Genomic DNA, 13,612 nt, shown 5'->3' on the forward strand with positions numbered 1-13,612 from the left:
TCGCCGATTCCCTCTCAGTTATCTACCTTCTAGTGAGTCCAGGGTGTTTTCATTTGGGTTAAAACTTGCAGTAAGTGAGTCTATAGTCCGTTTTCAGTCCTCAATTCCTATGCAGGCTTGGACGCGGTGATCTCGGCATCTTTACTCTGCCGCCATCTTCCGGAAGTCCTTGACTAGTTTTAATACAAGTTTCTGAATTGCTAACAATGGAGAATGTTAATTTGTTGAAAAGTTTTGATGTTTATTGGTAATATTACTACTTTGAAGTTTATATTCTTAAATCATAATCTAGCAATATGATGTCTGATCTATATTTAACCCATGATCTTTGCATAGGTACTGTTTCTATTGATAGCTTAGTATTTCCATCTCGCGATTTTAAATAAAGCAATTTTATACACTGAATATAATTTAGACAAAAAGCACAGGGAAATCACCAATGTCACATAGTTCTAATTTGTTTTCATGTTTCTTTTTGGAGAATGCATTTCTCTGAAAATATCCTGGTAATTGTTCATGTCATGTTCGATTTCCTTTTTGAGCTTAAAGATAAACAATGATTTACTACGGGTATGTGTTTCAGGCCTAAGAAAATGAATACACTGAAACATGTTGACACAAAAGATGAATTCTCCTCTGCCAGCACTTCTGTCCAGTCTCTAATCTTGCTTTATAATTAATTAGCTGTCAGATCTACTAAACTTCCATGAAGAGACTACACAGATGTCATGGCAAATTGTTCCTGAAATTAAGATCTGAAATAGGAATGTTTTTCAATCTGACCTTACAATTCTCTTCATTGATTTTGCTGTCATTTCCACCTTTTAAGAACAGAAAATAAATGGAAATGGTACTATATATTTTTTTTAAGAAGGAGTTGTCATATATAATTGAAGTAGTATAGTTTGTTTTAAAATATATACATTTATATTACACAATCAGGTGTATCTTTTAAATAGCATCTAATAGTTATAATCGGTCATAAAATCAAGCCATTGAAAATTCAGTTGGAATCATTGATTATAAACTTATTGTTACTATACATATTTTAAAATATTTTACTTAATGTATTATATAAGATTTTATTTTATTTGTTTATAAATTAATTTAAATAAAACATTCCTTATGGAACTCCCAGTGTAGATTTTGGAATCACTTGAGAAATGAAATGATTCATAACATTGGAATATCTTAAATTAATAAAATTTATCAACTTTAATATTGAGATTATGTCATAGATGTGATCATTATTCCTAATTATAAATATCTGCCATATTTTGATAGGTCCTTATAATGACAGCTTTTATTCTGGTATTATGGCCTCATAGAATGAGATAGGAAATGTCATCACTGGTTATTTTACCTAAGGAAAGTGTAAACAATTGGTAATTGTTTTCCAATTGTTTATGATCTGATAGAAATAAATTTCCTATATAAGTATCATTTTCATTGCTTATAATTCCACTGTATTAGTTACAATATATATTAAAGTATTAATTACAGATGTGAATTAATAACACATTTGAACATTCCATGTAAAGCACTGTATTAATGCCTTCTTAAAAATGGCATTATGATGCAAAGCACAATATTAATCAATGTCTTCTAAAAAATATTTGTCTGCTTAAAAATAATTTTTTTTCCTAACTAAAAAATGACTGGACTTCTGAATAAACATTTTCCTCAAAATATACAGATAGTCAACAGGCACAAGGAAAGATGTTCAACATTACCAGACATTACAGGAATGCAAGTAAAAACTACTAAGAGATGGTACCTCAAACTTAATGTATGCCTATTATCAAAAAGACAAAAAAATAATGAATGCTGGAAGGGGCAAGGATGTGAAAGGAAGGAAACCTTTGTGTACTATTTGTGGGGGTGTAAACTGGTACAGCCACATGGGAAACTACATGGAAGGGACTCAAACAACAAAAAGTACAATCACTAAAGGATCCAGGTGTGTTTGTCTGAAGAAAATGTTAACGTTAATTCAAAAAGGTATATGCACCTTTATATTCATTGCAGTATCACTGCACATCCAGATATGAAAACAACCTAGATGTGCAATCATAAATAAATAAAGATAATTTATTATTATTATTATTATTAATCTAAAGGGGTAGGTTTATTATAAAATGGAGAGAAGAATACAGAACATTTGCATAGACACAAACAAACTGCAGAAAGGGCTGCCCAGGAAGAGACAGGTTTGCTGAGAGAGACCTGCATGGTTGCAGACAGGCAGCCTTGAAGTGCTGCCTCTGCTACGGGAGGTCAGTGCAGAGATGCCCTGGCAGGTACGGGTCACAGCCAGGCAGAAGACTGCTGTCCTGCCAAGGAACAGAGTTGGTGAAAAGGAGCACCTCCATAGGCACAGCTGGCAGAAGGCCTGTTGCCTTGCATATGTATTATTTAGTCATAGTAAAGATGATCTGCTTTTGGCGACAACATTGATGGATGGTATTATGCTTAGTGAAATATGTCAAAGAAAGGCAAATAGATATAATTATACATGAAATCCAAACGATCCCTGCCCATTTTATAGATATAGAGAACTCATTAGTGGTTGTCAAAGGTGTGAGAGTGAAGGACAGACACAATGATAAAGAGAATCACAAATACAAACTTCTAGATGTAAAACAGTTATTGAGATGCAATGTAAGCATTAGAGGATTATTTTAAAAGCTGTAATGCTTATTGTCCCTTGTTGCTAAGTGAGAACACCTTAAAAGTTCTTTCACTAGAAAAATAAAGCTACACATGGTTAAAATAGAGAACAACTGTAGAAATTATAATCATTTTGAAATATAGCTAAATATTGATTCATTGTATATTCATTATATATATAATATATTCATTATATATATGTATGTGTATATATATATATATATATATATATATATATCTGCAAGTAATAGCATAAACTTATAACTATAAACCAAGAAATAAGACATGAAGAAGACTGGTATGTTTTTCTAGCAATAGAATTTTGTCGGTTGAGGCAAAATGCCCAGAGTGGACTCTCCTTGCTGCCATTTTGCCCAAGTGACTTTTATGATATCCTTGCTCCAAACAGAAATCTGCTTGGCATTTAGTTTGCTCAACAGGATTTAATGAATTTCCCACAATCTGGCATCTATACCTTATCTAAGGTCTTAAGAACTGCAATTGTTCTTCAATCTTTATTTTTTTCCTTTAGATTTATTTATCCATACAAGAACTGGGGTTCAGGACAGAGGTTATAGAAGGTGAGAAGATTCACCAGAGACAGAGTGGGAAGCAGAACAGGCATGTCTACTAAAATGCACTCCTGAAGGCAGGTGGGTCAGGAGAGGTCTGCCACGCCATCTGGGTCACCTCTTTGGGCAGGGATTAAACTTGAACTGTGGTGGCTTCAGATAGCTTCATAGTACTACTGTGGTTTAACCTGTTGCACCACCAGGGAAGGCCCCTGTTCTTCAGTCTTGATATCTTAGGTTTGTCTACTCTCTGTTCTTCAAACAGACAAGAATATTGTTCTTCAAACAGAAAAAGGAAACTTCCTTTTAGCTGTTATTCTCCTGGCCTGAAATATCCGCCCACCTTCTTTCATTCTATTAAAAACAGCTGATCTCATTATTTGCAGTAGGCATGTTTTATAAAATCACTATAGAAAATGAGTCAGCAACTAGCTGACTAGAGAAACATTAGATTCCCATAATCCCTTTGTCATACCATTTGTCACTCAGTACTTAACTTAGATGTGATTTTCTTTAAACACATTTTAATATGAATAACTGATCCAGAAACATTGAATGCACATCAAAACATCATGAAACTAATTCCTGAATGAAGTGCACCTAACATTTATTCTCTATCGGACATATCCCAGTGTCCTGCACTCACAAATACCAGACAGCTCTGCAACACTACAGTGAGGGCCATTTTAAACAACAAACCACCACCAAAAGTGTGGAAAACATGGAGCTAAAATAGATTGAATATAGGACACTGTTTACAGTCTGAGAGCTGAAGCAAGCGGGGAGACCATGCCTTGTATCACATGTGCTGGCCAATGTGGGTTGGCAAATCAAACTCAGTCCACAACACTGTTCATGCTTTCAAAAAGTGCTACCAGTATTTATCGGAGCAGGAAATTTCTCAAATTGGTATCTGAGGATAAACTGTATTCCTATTCATCAAGAAAGCTAGGGGGATGGGAGAAGAACAGGCCCTACACTTGAGTATTCCTTTCTACCTGTGTCAAAGTTAGGCAGTATTTCATCTCCATAGGCCTTGGCTTCTTTAGATTTTAAAATAGTAGCAATAACGTGAAACTCAGAGATGATAAATGTAAAAGCCACCAATAAAGTACTATATAAACTAAAAAGTTTCCCAAAATAGTGTTTAAAAGCATAGGTGCCATAAATGCATCAAGTTACCTAGAGAAGAAAGAGTTCCGTAGAGTCGAGGCCTGGCATTTCCTCTTCAATCTGAGCTGAACAGGAGTTTCTGGATCCGCACCTGCTCTTTGTTCTGTTACGAGCCACCCTCAGTCTCCAGGTCACAGGTGTAGATGATGAAGCTGTAGTGTATGACCTGCAACAAAAGGAAGAGGTGCATGCGCATCAGCTAGGTCCTGCGCTTTTCCCCCGCCCCTTCCTGCCAGGAAGGTGGACAGTGGGAGTGTTTGTAGTGTGTGCTCGAACTTGTAGAGCAGAAAGGCAGGAAAGCACACGTGGCTTAACAGTACTGGGAAATTGGCTGTTAGCAGCTGCCATTCTACCTGAGGGGCACCTGTTGTGTATGGAAACCTGGTCTCTGTCTTCAATTTGCAATATGCACTCCAGAGTGACCGTGAGGACCATCAGCGCTGATGCGACTGGCTATACGGGACACCTGAAATTTCTGCTGCTGTATTTGGTCATGTCACCCAGTAGAACACTTAACTAGGTACCCATCGACTGTGTCACCTTATGCCTTTCATTGTTCTCTCTCTATAAGTATTAACTCTACCTACTAGTTGTAAATTCACAGAAAACCAGCTGAGAATGTATTTCTGGTATAGATAAGTAAACCATAGTTTTTATTCCATTTTGGTAATTAGGCTATTTGGTGGACATACATTTAGCATTTTTTGCTATGTGCCATCAAACGTGATACATTTGTGTGATAATTTTATCACTGATTAAGTGATAAATTGATAACACTTTTAAAAGCCTAACATCGGACTTTTTTCACTTTGAGTCCAAATTTTAATATGAAGTTCTAATTTATCACTTTATTAATAATATTCATAAATGAGGTATATTTACTTTCGACTTACATAGTAAGAACAGTACATGTACAGGCTAGTTCTCATTAATAGTTTAAGGGTAAGTTCTCCACTGTGTACATCTCTCTCTGGATAGATAGTTTATGTGTATATATTAAATGAACCAGAATCACTAAATCGTAAGCTATGACACTACTCATTACCATTATAATTATTCTTCAATGGCTTTAACTTTTGCTTTATATTTAAAGACATTCTAATTAAGTAATATTTCTTTACAAATTTGATTGTGATTTAGAGGTGTAAATCTCCCACTTCAGGTATCTCACCTGCCATCAGAGCACCCATTAGTCCTCCATCATAGTCTACTGTGCTCCTTCCCCCTTTGGAAGCATCAGTTCTAAAGTCACATTTCTAGGTTTGTTTTTGGTATGAATTCCTCTATTCTTAATTCTGTTTCTCTACATTCAGGTGTGACACCTTCTCCTATTTGTATCTGTCCTCCTGATTTATTTCACTTATCATAAACTCACCCTACTTTCATCTAAATTGTCCCAAATAGCAAAGCTTATCTTTTTTTAGTAGCTGAGTAATATTCCATTTTGTACAGATACTGCATAGTTGTAGTCCCTTCAATTATGTTCAGGCACTTAGGTGGATCCATAGCTTGGCTATTGCAAATAGTGCTGCCAATGCATAGATGTATGCATGTTCTTCTTCAAATTACTGTTTTGTATTGTTTGGCTAGATACAAAGGAGAGGAATGGCTGGACCATATGGTTGACCTATCTTTGATGTTGAGAAATTTCAATACTTATTTCCATAGAAATGGACCAGTCTACATTCCCACCAAGAGTGTAAAAAGTTTTTGCTATTTGATATTTTTTTTCTCTACATCCTTGCTAACATTTGCTATATTTAGTCATCTTGACATGCAGCATTCTTACAGGTGTGAGGTGATAGCTCCCTGTAATTTTAATTTTAATTTCCGTTATTTAAAGTGATGATGAAATATATATATATATATATATTGCTCATGAGCATATTGGCAATCTGAATTTCTTCTTTGCAGTGGTCTATTTAGCTCTTTGGCCTTTTTTTAGAGTTACTTTGATTTTCTTCATTTTCCTTTAAAGTTACTTTGTTTTCTTCATTGTGAGTTGTATGACTTTTTTATATTGTATACCAGCCTTTTGTCAGATATATTGTGCAAATATTCTTCCTTGTTTAGTAGTGTCTTTTAGTTTTAGTGACAGTCTTGTTGTGCAGAAGCTTTTTTTAATTTGATATAATCCCAATTGTTTACATTCTCTTTTGTTTTCCATGCTGTTGGAAAAGAATTCACAAACATAGTTCTGAAGGCTGTGTCTAGTGTTTTGGCTATATTAACAATGCATTTTCAATATACTTCTAATGATTATATAATCTTCAGAGTAAAGCGATTGCTGTTTTGTATCAACTCTTTATCCAAACACTTTATCTTTTTTTTTTTTTTTTTGGTAAACACAAAGAATAGGTGTCCCTGTATTTTTTTAGGAGTGCATTTTTAATGGGACACACTGTTTAAAAATTTATTAAATGTAAATTATTACAAAGGCACCCATTTCTCATCCTGAAGGAGTTATTAAATGATAGTCTTTAATTTTACCATTTAATGGATTTTTATTAATTTATGTCTTTATAGGGTTTTAAAAATAACATATGAAATTGAATTGTTGAAATGCCTCTTTAGCATCACTGGTTTGGAAATAGTATAAAACTATTATGAAATATTCATATATCTAAAATAACCATATCAATGTAATATTCTCTCCAGAATACTATACTATGCAGCTAAAATACAGAGTAAAAAGCATAATTTTTTTCTGATTAATAATTTAAATAAATTCTCAAGAAAATTTAACAAATTATATTGATAATAGAACGATTACAATAATACTCTTCTATGAGTTACAGTTACTTCTACTTTTCAGAAACAGTGAACATGCAATCATATATATGTTCAGTGTGGGAATTTATGTTCTATGCTTAGATTATCTTTGAAAAGTAACATTTTTCCCTCAAAAATATTTGATTTATTGGACAACCTCTTATAAGGAAAGAGCTGATTACAGGTACACTGTACTATTAATTCTTTCTGGCATAGTGAACTAAACAATAAAATGTCTATTGATATTGTGTCTTTGCTTTGGTTCAGTGACGTGTAGCATAAAATACTACCCTAATCAATTTACTATTAAAGCCAGGTAGAAAATGTAATGATAAGAGTTGCTGTCATTTTTTCATTACTTTATGTATTCCAGAACCCACAAATGATCAGCACTGTGATACAGTATTTATCTTTTCTATATTGCATACTGAATATAATTTATTAATATTTGTCCTCTAATTTTCTCTTATCTATAAAAATCCCTTAATTTCATTCATCTGTCACTTTTAAGGTAACTAGCAACATATATTTTTACTGCTCCAGGAGTGTAATCAAATTTAAATGTAAAATTGATTTATTTTCCTTATAACAATGTAATTATTATCTAGCACAGATATTTTATGAATTCTCTATAGGTAGTACCACATGATGACTTTCTTTTATTTTATAGTGGTAGAACAATTTAAGTCTAGACTATTGGATTCCACTATTACCTTTGCTACTATTCTAATCCTTCTTCCCCTCTAATATCCTCAACTCTGCAATGTAAATAACTTCTTATGAGTCAACAAGATATTGTAATTAATTTAAACAAACAGATAATTAGAAAATATATGAAATTTGACAAAGGGGGGCATGGGAATCTCATTTCTAAAGCTACAATAGCTAAAAAAAAAAAAAGAAAAAAGAAAAAAAATGAAGCTAGATTACTACCTAGCTCCATATACAAAAACCAACTCAAAATGGATTCAAGAACTAGACATAAGACCTGAAACGAAAAAATATATAGAAGAAAATATTGGTAAACACTACCTGACATACACCTCAGCAACATCTTTAGATATAGCACCCAAAGCAATAAGCAGTATATATTGCCCAAGTATTTAAATGGATACTTCATGGGAAATAGAGATGAAAGTAGTCAATAATTACATTTACAAATGGCAGACTTTATTAGCTATTAGTTAATCATATATTATTAGAGATAAACTAAAATTGCTAAAAGTAGAGAATACCAAGTGTTACACAGTAGGTGTTCAAGAAGAATTCTCATAATTTGCTAGTGGGAATGTAAAATGTGTATAATCACTTTGGAAAACCATTTGGTAGTTTTATTAAAACATAAAATTAGTACGTAATCCAGAGGAAACTGTATTCTAGGTGTTTACACAAAAGATGTAAGTATCTACATTAAATTATTTTGCATGGATGTTTATAGCAACCTTACATAGGACCCCAAACTGGAAACAATTCTAATGTTTATAGCAAGTGACTGGATAAACATAGTAGTGTATTCACTTAATGGACTGTTATAAATTGCAGTACAAATGTTGTATCCTAGATAAATCTCAAAAGCATGATGAGTGAAATCAGAGAGACACAAAAGAGTAATTACTGAGTGATTGATGCAATATTGTAAATTCTAGGAAATTTAAATCTAATTCATTATAACAGAGAGCAAATCATGGATTGCTGGAGGACAAGAATGAAGATTGATTTTAAAGATAAAAACGGTTAACAGAAAAAGTTTTATACTTTGAATCTAGTGGTTACTCAAGATTCCATTTGTCAAAAGTCATCATACTATATACTTATAATGAGTAGATAATAATTCATGTGAATTGTGTTCAATATAGTTTAAAAACATTAAAAAATGAGAGGTATCATAAAACATTTGTGATGATAAATTCATAAAGTTAAAAGAATGGTGAAATGTCTTGCAAAAATTTATCCAAATACATATGGAAATATTATATTTGAAAGATCTTATATCTTTTGAATAGATTCATTTTAAAAATCATTAAAAGAAAATGTTAGGCAGAGGTACTGAATTCATATTTTCTAAATTTTAAGTAAATAAAATGTTTTTTTCAGAGATTAGGATAAAACTGTATGCCTCTGTGTTTGAAAGTATTTGAAAGTATTTTATATAACCACCATACGTTTGGTAACAAAATCTGACAAGGACCATTATTAGAGAAAGAGAAGTTTAAAAACCAAACTCTCTCAAACGTGGATGAAAAAAAATAAACAAAATAATTTAGTATACATGAAAGTAATAAAATGTCACTAACAAATGAGATTATGAATGCAAGTTTATATTGTTCATAAAGTTAACAGGTTAAAGGAAAAGTACTTGTATAATTATTTTGCCAGTTGAGGAAAATGATTGATGTTAAAAAATAGTTCAACAGGGCCCTCCCTGGTGAAACAGCAGGTTAGGACATAGCACTTCAAGCCAGCCACAGCAGCTTCAGGGCCAGTTTGATCCCTAGCCCGAAAGCTGACCCACAGTGCAGTAGACCTCTCCTGTCTTGCCTGGTGCTCCCCTCAGCAGTGTATTTCAGTAGATCTCCATGTACTGCTCCCTACTCTGCCTCTGGTGATACTTCTCAATGCCCCTGCACCTCTGGCCTGTACTCCAGTTCTGAATGCATAAGTAAATAAATCTTTAAAAAAAAAAATCACATAGTGTACTTAAAAAAATAGTTCAACAAAAATTTAAATAGAAGGCAAATTTATACTGAATGATTATTTTCAATACATAGAAAATAATAGGCAAAACACTCTGTGTTTTGACACTGACTTCAGTGAGATCTTTAGGGACTTGACTCCAAAGACAAGGAAAACAATAGCAAAGGAAAACAAATGGGATTTCCTCAAACTGCAAGGTTTTTGCACAGCAAAAGAAGCAATCATGAAAAAAAAAAAACAACACTCTATTGAATGGGAGAGGATATTGTCTCATAATTCCAACAAGAGGCTAATATCTAAGGTTGACAAATAACTCATACAAAATAACAACAACAAAAAGTAACCCAATTAAAAGAATGGGCAGAAGAACCTAATAGACACTTCCCAAAATGAGACATGTGGGGGGCCATCATTAGGGAAATGCAACTCAAAACCTCAATAAGCTACCTCCTCAAACCTGTGAGAATGTCTCCAAGCAAAAAGACAAGAGACATATATTGGTAAGGATGTGAAGAAAAAGGAATCTTGGTATTCGTGGTTCAGGAGGTTGTCGAAGGTGGACTAGTTCAACTTGTATGGAAAATAGCCATCTTTCTGCCTGTTAAATATCACAGGAATCTCTCTGAATATGTTACCTTACATAGCAATGAGATTTTCATATAAAAATATTGTTAAAGGCTTTGAGATAAAGAAGTTATCCTGGGTTGTGTATACAGAGCCTGTCTAGTCACATGAATCTGGAAAAGCACTAGGAACTCCTGGATGTGACCAATGGAAAAATAGTAGAGGAGGATAGTGTTGCTGGCTTTGAAGATGGGTAATGGAAATATAAACCAAGGAATGAGTCTAACTCCGGAATCCACAACGGGTACAAAGGTGGATTTGATATGCTCAGAATGACACACTCTTGCCAACAATATGATTTAGCCCTATGGGAACCATATAAGACTTCTACCCACCAGAATAGCAAGAGAGATTTGTAGTGTTTTAAGTCACTACATTTGTAGTACCGTATTTCCACATAACAGAAATCAATACTATATAGTCCCTAAGACTAAAACTACATCTATTCAAGCTTATGTGTCTAGTTGGAAATATTCAAGATGGAGGAAAATGCATTTATGGTACATGAATAGGTAATCAGCAATGCCCATCCCCCCCACACACATACATACACAAATGTTATAGGAACAATGGCTAATGTTTTAGAAATATATAAACTGTAATCAAGAAAACTAATGGACTTAAAATAGTCAAGGTATGGAAATAGATGAAGAAGATATGGCACATAAATGCAGTAAACACAACTCAGAAGTCAAAGAAAAAAGATAAACTCATACTATTTGCAACGACATGAATGGAACTAGAAGGATTATTCTAAGTGAGCCTGAAAGAGAAAAATAAATACCAGATGATTTCACTTATGTGTATTATTTGACAGATAATATTAAAACAAAATTGCTTCTCCAGCATGCCAAATTGATAAAATGATAAAAAATAATCGACTAATTTTGACACCAAATAATGGAATAATTCAAGTGACCTACATGAAAATTTGCACGTTAGTCAAGTGGATGTCAATTATATTAATATGTGAAATAAGTAAGGTCTTTTTGTGTGTGAGTTGTGTCAATTTTATTGACAGCACTTATTTTGGTGAGTAATTTACACATTTAATTATGTGTTTGTATGACACATTAAGACAAAATTTACTTACTCTATGCAAGTTGTTCTTCATTAAGTTAGGTAAAAAAAAGAAAAGAAAAAAAAAGAAAAGAAAAGAAAAGAAAAGAAATACTAAGAGTTGATGCATATCTCTGTTTTCATTCTTAGCAGCTTTAGACATGTTTCTGCTTTTGATGTATAAGAGAAACCAATGCAGTTGGGGTATTTTGTAGTATCACTTCCTGAGGTAAAGTCCTATTGTTGCATTAAATTGCTTTTCTCTCTGACACCCTCCAAGATTTCAAATTTTGAGCTCTGGGCTCAAAAATATGCAACCCAGTTTGAATAAAGATGGACTACTCCTCACAATTTATCTTCTTATGATTATTTCTCTAATCTTTTAAAAAATTCTCTTATCTTGGGCCCTCCCTGGTGGCGCAGCAGGTTAAAGCACAGCACTAAGAAGCTTAAGCTCTTTCGCATGAGTTCGATCCCTGCCTGCCCTGGAGGAGATCCACTTGGTGAGGCAGACCTCTCCTGACCCGCCCGCTGCTCCCCTCAGCAGTGTACTTCGTTGATCTGCCTGTTCTGCTCCCCACTCTGTCTCTGGTGAATCCTCTCACCCTCTGCATCTCTGGTCTATACCCCAATTCTGTATGAATAAATAAATAAATCTTTGAAAAAAGAATTCTCTTATCTTAAGAATAACTTAAAATCCTATCTCACACCTAGTTCCTGGCACTTTTATCCTGGTCTGACATATAAATACATGTGCCGTCATTCACATAACTAGTATTTTATCTATAAACACAAACAGAATAAAGAAAGATATTTTGTTCTTTAGAGAGGTAGATAGCATTATGAAAATGATCTTATTTTTCCATCATGACATCCATTGCTGTTCTTAGAAAGGACTATATCATTTGCGGATCTACTATCATGGGAGAAATAGGAAAAAGATATATTATTGAGATTAAAGAGGTATTGCATGTACTTCTAAAAAATTACATGTAAATTTTCTTAGAACCAAATTTTTATTATAATTCTATCATTTCCTCCACATTATCATGACTTTTATATACATATATTTTGGAGACTATAACTCTGACCTACAAATCTCTGTGCTGTTTTGCTAACACAAAATCACAGAGTGGTTGGAGAGTAAGTGGAGTAAGAGATTTGGTAAGATCATTTTATATAGCAGGGGGTTATGGAAAGAGAAAGAAATAATAGAGATAAAGCAAGAAGATGAAATCTGGTATTGAATCATGATTGAATATCAGAGGTATTAAGCAAAACTTGATTTATCACTCAGAGACCAGTGAAGTGGCGCTGTCAGAAGTTTCCATCTTACCATTCTAGCAACATCTCAAATTGAAGTTGCCTTTGATGCCATAACTGGGAAATGACAGGAAAGTTGCAGTGAAAATTAAATACCTTTACCTAGAGGTGACATATTTCATCCTTCTTCAAACATCATTAGTGAAACTAGTCAAATGGCTTTTCCTAACTGATGAGACCAGAAAGTAGAATTTACTATCTGCCACAGATGTCAGGTTATTGAACAAAATACCCATATCCAATAACATTTTAATTCCATTCACAAAAGATAACTTTTAGTTTAAAAGTGAGCACAGTTGTGTGAAAATGCATCCTTTCTTTCACTGAATTTAAAATCAAACATGTTGCTAAATCTGGCTGTCCTATCCAGAAGTCAAGTAAAATTGGAAATTGACAAACATGTATGATATCTACCATAGTTCCATTTTTGTTGTTTTGCACAACAAACTGTTTAGTTTACTTTCTTGCTCACTGAACACATGCACTTTCTCACCATGACAAGCAACTGATTTTCTTTTCAGACATACTTCAAAAGTTCTGGGGCCCTCCCTGGTGGCGCAGCGGGTTAAAACACTGCATTGAGAAGCTAAAGCCACTTCCGCATGAGTTAGATCCCCACCCGTCCTGGACGTGACCACATGGCATGGCAGACCTCTCCTGACCCGCCCGCTGCTCCCCTCAGCAGTGTACTTCGTGATCTGCCTGTTCTGCTCCCCAATCTGTCT

Source organism: Condylura cristata, unplaced genomic scaffold (genome assembly GCF_000260355.1).
Source record: "Condylura cristata isolate star-nosed mole 26May11 unplaced genomic scaffold, ConCri1.0 scaffold00013, whole genome shotgun sequence".
Lineage (NCBI taxonomy): Eukaryota > Metazoa > Chordata > Mammalia > Eulipotyphla > Talpidae > Condylura > Condylura cristata.